The sequence below is a fragment of the Vicia villosa genome, unplaced genomic scaffold, assembly GCF_029867415.1.
Source record: "Vicia villosa cultivar HV-30 ecotype Madison, WI unplaced genomic scaffold, Vvil1.0 ctg.000345F_1_1, whole genome shotgun sequence".
Taxonomy (NCBI): Eukaryota; Viridiplantae; Streptophyta; class Magnoliopsida; order Fabales; family Fabaceae; genus Vicia; species Vicia villosa.
Window position 1 is genome coordinate 922,756 of NW_026705154.1, and position 8,083 is coordinate 930,838.

Genomic DNA, 8,083 nt, shown 5'->3' on the forward strand with positions numbered 1-8,083 from the left:
TAGAAAACAACACTGATGAAATCACTATTTCTTATATGTTATAGATCAAACAATTGACTCACTTGATAAGAGATTTTAGCAGTCTAGCACATATGAAAATATTTTTGGATTCTTCTTTAGTATTAAAAGACTTAGATCATTAACTGATAGGGACTTGAAAGCATGTTATAAACATCTTGAAACTTGTTTAAAACATGACGATTCTCTTAACCCTGATGGTGATTTTTTGTTGAAGAATTAAAAGTTATTATAGAAGTTTTAACAACCAAATCAAAATCAAGCTATATGATACTGAGTTCTTTAAAGACTTTTAATTAATTTTTCTATTGCATGCATAACTTATAGAATAATATTGACTATTTCTATCAGTGTTACATCTGTTGAAAGAAGTTTTTCTAAATTAAAATTATTAAAATCTTATTTGAGATATACGATGCCACAAGATAGATTTAAATAGTCTTGCATTGATTTCAATTGAAAATAATTTTTGAAGAACCTTGATTATGAATAAATTAATGATTTTGCAACAAAAAATGCTAGAGGATGATATTTAAAGAATTTTAAAAGTTTGGTCAATTTTTTTATAGGAAAAAAGATCGGATCAAGAAGAAGAAGAAAAAGAAGAATAAGTCTCTTTATAGTGGTTTATGTTTTGATGTAGTATAAACATTGATTCAAAGATACATACTTGTATTATTTTTGCATAATGTCAAATAAAAATGTGTTTTTATCCAATTATTTCTTTTATACTTATGTATTTATTGTTAAAAAAAATTATAGGGGCACCACTATTTTGATTCGCCCAAGGCACCCAAATTCAAAGGACCGGCCCTGTTCAACCTCACTTATCTACTCACAAAAGACTTATCAAGGAAAATTTCTCTCGGATGAGTGCAAATGGTTGTTGAAATAGCATAGCAGGAGTTTCATAAATTGGTTTAATTATAGGAATTTTAATGATGGGAGTGCATTTCAGAGAATTAAATGGATGTCATACATGCCTAAATTTAATATAGTAACTTGGATTGCAAACGACATTAGTAAATTTTCCTTTATATAAAATCAAAGGATGGTTGAATTACAATGCAAAATAATGAGGTAATGGTTGTGGTTAAATTCATGCAATTCTTTATTTCTAAAGATAAGATTGATATACCGTACTTTGGAGTCATTGAGTAGATTTGGAAGATTGGTTATGTAATATTCAAAGTGTCTTTATTAAAATGCAAGTAGGTTGACAGTAACAATGGTGTACAAACTGATGAGTAAGGATTCACATAGGTTGACCTTGACAAGACAACTTATATGACCGGACAATTCATCGTGTCAATATATATATATATATATATATATATATATATATATATATATATATATATATATATATATATAAAAGATTGAAACATAATCTCTACCACTTATTTTAAAATCTAATGGTTCAGATTCATTCTCATGTTCTCATATAAAAATGTCATTCTCATATGATACGTCATATATATATATATATATATATATATATATATATATATATATATATATATATATATATATATATATATATATATATATATATATATATATATATATATATATATATATATTGGAGAGAAAATGATTACTGAAATAATTGAAATGGCAAAATTCAATAAAAGAACTAATAAGAGTCCATTAACACTTAAGATTCTCCTCATATATGAAACATGGTTCTCCATATAATCTTGTCCTGTCCCTTTCTTTGTGACTTAAAGAAGTAGCATTTTCATCTTTGTTCCCCATTAGCACTTAGTCTTTTTCAAATTGATGCTGAAATGGAATGACAGGCCATATAAGGCAATATTATATTTAGCTGTTCTCCTATAATTAATCAAGAGCACTATCACACTACACAAATAGCATGCTTGGCCCTATGTAGTGTTCACTCTCAAAGTGGTCATTTCTCTTCAGTTTCCATCATGTACAGTTAATTGCTTTTTCCTATTATGTCAATTATTTAGACAACTTTCATAGCTCGATTGTTGCAAAACTTTTTTCCTTTTATAGATATATGGCCATTGATGTAAGTAAAACTTTCAGTACTTAGAACATATATTGACTCAACTGTTTGAAACATTTTGAATGATTTTGTTGCAGCAGCTGTATTCATGGTATGTATCTCTCTGGTTAAATTTATTGGAATTAAAATTAAACCTTAAGACCCAAAATAAATCATGTTAATCATCATAATGTTTGACAATCTAAATCAACATCTCACTAAGAGAAGCCTAGCTTTCTCTCCGACTCCTTGTGATAATGAGATATCAATAAAGACAACTACAAAGTGTGCATGACCCTAAGGCCCTCGTCCAAAATTTCTCATAAAACTTTTGAGTTGTCAAAAATGTCTTTCTTCAATTTAGGCTGTGGAATGTGTTTTCTTTTTTCAAGTGCTTTGATTTTAAAATTCGAACACTCTATATAAGTCGCGAGCCCTTCTTCTTTCTCCTCACTTTTACATTTTAACTTTGAAAATAGAAGAATTCAAAAATTGAAAACCATTGTGTTAAATAATCATATTTTCAATTATTTAACAAGAAGATAATACATATTTGCTCAAATCTTTGATTTATTGGTGTATTTTTTTATGTTTTGTTAACGTCTCAAAATTGGTTAGAAAAATAATTATATAAAGAATTCGATTATATTTGAAAAAGAATTTACACTAATCAATAATTTTGAAGCATCAAGAAACTCATCATTCATCTCACGTTCTTTCATGATTAAATCTCTTCAAATGTTTCAAGTTCTTTATCTAACACTTTCTTTTCTACTAGTTCATTCTTAAAAGTATAAATTTGATGCTTTGAAAAATGAACAAATATGGAAGAAAATTGAACAAAAACTATAAGTATTCGCGAGATTTTAACCATAAAAGAGCATGAGAAAAATGATGAGTTGAAGAATGCTAGAAAATCATTAATCAGTGTAATATATGTTTCTAATACAGCATAATATTTCATATGATTATTTTCAAAATCAATTTAATAGGTTATATGTTCAAAGAGGGGTTAGTAAAACAAACAATCGACATTCAATATAATAAACTCAAGTCGACGAAACAAGATCAGAGTTGCATAAAGAATCACAAAACATAAACCAATATCAATCTAAAACTTAACAACATCATCATCAACAATAACATCAACAACAACATCAACAACGAATTTCAACAACTACAACAACAACATCAATAAACCTATAACATAAATCTGTTTAAAAAACAACAGCGACATAAACCTCTAGGGTTTAGGGTCTCAATAACGGGGCTCAACAACAAAAATAACAACAACAATAATAAACATATAACATAAACATGTTTAAACATCAACAACAAGATGAATCTCTAGGGTTTCGGATATCAACAACAACAATATGAATAGTGATGTTTGACGTACCAGATCTCTGTAGAAGTGAAAAAAGACGCCACTTTTAATGAAATAAAAATATAATCTGAAGTTGTTGGGAATTTAATTGAAAATTTTTAATTCATCGTTGACCAAATCATGATCTGCAAGATCAAAAAGAGTATGAATATGGAGAAATGAGGGATTCAATTATGAGAAGTTTTAAGTGGTTGCTCAGAAAATTCCAACAATACCGTTGCCTCCTAAGTATTTTATCAATGATGCTACACCATTCTAATTTATCATTAGAGAAGACAATTGCATCATTAAATGATAAGGAGATGCTTAAAAACTTTAGGGTATTACAAAAAATGACTATTGAATTTATGCCAAAAAAAAAAGTAATATGTTTGAAAATTTATTAAATTATTTGATTTAGAAAAACAAGTGTGAAGTGCCTTATACATTATCCCTCTTTGTAAATAACAAGTTATACATGACACCTATCACATTTGTATCTGAGACCCCCACTATTTTAAAAAGAATTGGTGTAAACCCTCTCATAATTTACCTTTTTAAAATTTCAAAGTTTTTTTTTTTAATTATTCTTAAAATCTCTGCAAAAGAATCTGGTAGTTATGAATAGGGGTGTTCGCAGTGCGGTTTGGGCGGTTTTGACGAAAAAAATCATCCGAACCGCAAGAGAAAAAATCGTGCGGTTTGGTTTGGTTCGGTTGGATTTTAAAAAAAAAATCGAACCAAACCAAACTAATGCGGTTTGGTTCGGTTCGGTTGATTCGGTTTTTTACAAATATTTTATTGAACCATACATATACAAATAGATGACAACATAACTTTGTATTTTGACATTCATACACTACTAGAAATTTGGCCTACGGCCACGCTAAAATTGTCCACAACTCAGAAACTGTGGCCACATATATGATTTGGCCACGATTTTCAAACCGTAGAATTATGTTGTAAAATATTGAATAAAAAGTATGAAACTGTGGCCTTTATACAACTGCGGATATTTTAAGCTGCAAAAGAAAACCGCGACCTTATAATTTTGACTAAAAATTGTGGTCCGAATCCAAATAAATATACCCCCTAAAACTTCCCTCTTTTTTTTTTTAAGTTTCCCTCCCATTATTTATTTTGTTTTCTATTTTTTTTTTAGATTAACAAAAAAGAAAAAAAAATTGAAAACCTAAATACGTTTTTGCTGAATCAAGTCTCCCTCCACAAACCCTCCAATCAATTTCCTCACGCCTACTCGCAAACCCATTCATATCACCCATCGGGCGATTTCATGGAAGGAACTCACAAACTCTCTCCTCTATCTGCTCTGCTTCACAAAAACAAACAACCAATGAAACCTCTCTCACTCTATCGATTCGGATTCTCTCTTTCGCGTACTCTCTCTTTACTATTTTGTATTTGTTGTTTACTTGATCTTTAGAGATTGCTATTAATGAGTGCAGTGGCATTGCTTCAATAAACTATGTTACATTTTACCTTTGCAGTTAAAATATTCAGATTTAAGTTTGAATGCAGATTCATTACTTTCAGACTTGCTTAAGGTGAGAATTGTGACATGTAGTTTATTATGTTTTTTTGTGCCAACCTTATTCAGAACAGTTGGTGGTATGAATTTGACAGTGACCTTCTTCTTTGTCCATTGTCATGCACAGGTAATATACAAATTCAGTTCAAGTAATATACAAGTGCAGTGAGTTGATGACTTGGGAGTTCTTATTGATTTATCTTGCATCTGATTGAATATTGAATTATTTATGCCAGTAAATTTGATTTTTCATTTGCTACTCTCTATTTACATTACGTTGGTTGATTAACATATCTTCCTTATAGAATTAATTTGTATCTTTATGCTATTTCATTTGTGTTTGTGTGTTTATGTTTACTTGTAATTTGCTAGTTAACTATTGTAGATTTATGTTTAGTTTTTGAGATAGAAAGTAATACTAATACCCATGTATCAACAGCTTTAGGTTTCTTTTGCTTTAGGTTTCTTTTTGGAAGAAGCTTGTGATCATGAAGATGTGGATGATCAAGAAGAATATTAAGAAGTTGTGTTTTATATTATCTGGCTAGCTAGTTCTTAGAACTTTTCTTGTTATTTTGGGATGACTCTTTGAGAGAAACTTGTGTTTAATTTAGCTCTTGTTTTGAATCCCGTGGTTGTTTTGAATTTGGGATGACATCAAAACTTAGTATCCAACTTATTAGTGGCACTACAAAAAAAACTTATTTTTGACCTTAATCTTAATTTGCTTGTAATTAATTAGATTCTAATCATCAATATTATTGTTAATTAATTATATATATATATATATATATATATATATATATATATATATATATATATATATATATATATATATATATATAATGACATATTTATGTAATGATACAGAAATAAACCGTGGCTAGATAAATGGTTTAGAAAGCATAACATATAACAATGGTTTTAAATAGGTGGTCATAACCAAACCGTGGCTATATGTTGAACTAATACTGTGTCGTAAACGATAAAATGAAACTGTGGCTTTACCATATAGCCACAGTTTTGCAGTCATGGCAAATACAAACCGCGGCCTTAATCAAGCTATCTAAACCGTGGCCTAAAAAACCCACGGTTGTTAAAAAGGCGTGGTCTATACCAAAAAACCGTGGACTTTACTTTAGGCCACGACCGCATACTCCACAGTTGGATTTCCGTGGCCAAACCGTGGCCTCAGCGTTACGCCACGGTTATTTTGCATATAGCCTCGGTTTTCTGGGCGTGGCAGGAGACCTTTTTTTCTGTAGTGATACACTATCAAATAACAACAAAACTCGACATATTTTGACAACAACTTTCTATTTAATTTGTAAAAATTAAATTAGACAAAAGTGGAATAATAAACATAAAATAAAATAATAGTATAAAATAATATAAAAATTATTAGAATGAAACAAATAAATAGAAGAGACGAGATATTAGTGAAGGTGAAAAAGAAAAAAACAAAAGAGTTGAGAGATTAGAGAAGATGTGCGATAAAAATAAAACTGAAATATGGAACATTTGTATAAAAATGAGAAGGTGAAAAAGAAAGAATATAAGAGAGTAGAAATTATAGAAAAAGAGGAAAGATGTATGTGGCAAAGAAGACGCGATAATGCTATTAGAGATTTGAGAAGATCGGGACTAAAATTATGTGTAAGAATGAGAAAATTGTTCGTAATCATAAGGTTAAGGTATTATAGATTTAAGTTTGAGTTGGATGTGAGTTAAGTAAAAGTTAGGTTGTAACATAATGCGGTTTGATTCGGTTTGGTTCGGTTTACAAAATACAAACCGCAAACCGAACCAAACCGTGCGGTTTTGTTAAAAGATGACCCAAACTAATCCAAACCAAATGCGGTTTTTTGCGGTTTCGGTTTGGTTTGGTTTGGTTTGCGATTTTCTATTGGGTTGGTTTGGTTTTGAACACCCCTAGTTATGAACAAAATCACATAAAAATTATAACATCAATTGGCTGAAAAAGCTTGGGATTTACCAGACATTTTAGAAAAATCTTGTATGTATTTGCATGTATATCGGATTTATAAAAAATCGTATACTGTATTTTTCCAACACCCTCAAAAATCATATAGGCAAATTCCTGTTTATTTATTTTTTTCATTGGGCTGCCTTAAATTGGTGTAGATGGGACTAGGGGTGGCAAAACGGACCGCCCGACGCTCGCCCCGCCTTATGCCCACTAAAAAACAAACGGAGCGGGCATGCCCGCCAAGTAAAATGGGCATAAAAGTCATGCCCGCCCCGCCAAGATGGCGGGTTGGCGGGCGGCGGGTTTACCCGTATATATATATATATATATATATATATATATATATATATATATATATATATATATATATAATAAATTAATAGGATTTTTTTACCTTTTAATTAAACTTTTCACTTATTTTTTAAAATAATTTTTTATAAAAGCAACTTTTTAACAAATTTACTTAAAAAAATATTAAGTATATTTATAAATAAATGTATAAAATAAACTATCAAGAATTGCAATTACTAGAGTTAACTAAAAAAAGAGTGAGTTTTGAAGGAGGGGCGAGTTTTGGCAGGGCGGGTATGGCGGGTTTTGGCGGGGCAGGCTTTGGCGAGCAGCGGGCCTAAAATCCCAACTCAACCTGCCATTTTTTGGCGGGTGCGCGGGCCGGCTCGGCGGGCCACGGCCCGTTTTGCCACCCTTAGATGGAACGGATGGAGATCTAGAAGATTTGACACGGTTTTTCACAACTGCAGAGGTATGTTTTACTAATATTTTTCTCTATTCAATTAAATTTTATAAAATTATGTAGGTCTGTCATTAATTTGTTTTATGTTATAATATGTAAATATTTTTTACCCGACTAGAATTATTATCATGGGAACAAATGGTTAGCCAACAATACAATATTATTGTAGTAATCATTTGCTAACATGTGGTCCACAAATCTCTTCGGTCCTTCTACGGTGAGAACCGATGTGTGCTAATATACTTTCCCTAATCTGCAAAAGAAGATCAACAATATTATCTACATCATCAGTAGATCTCTCTGCAACAATGCTAACATGTATGTCATCCACTCTAGAGATAATGCTAATATCTCTTCTTCTTTGTCTCATTTAAAAGCTATTAATATTTTTT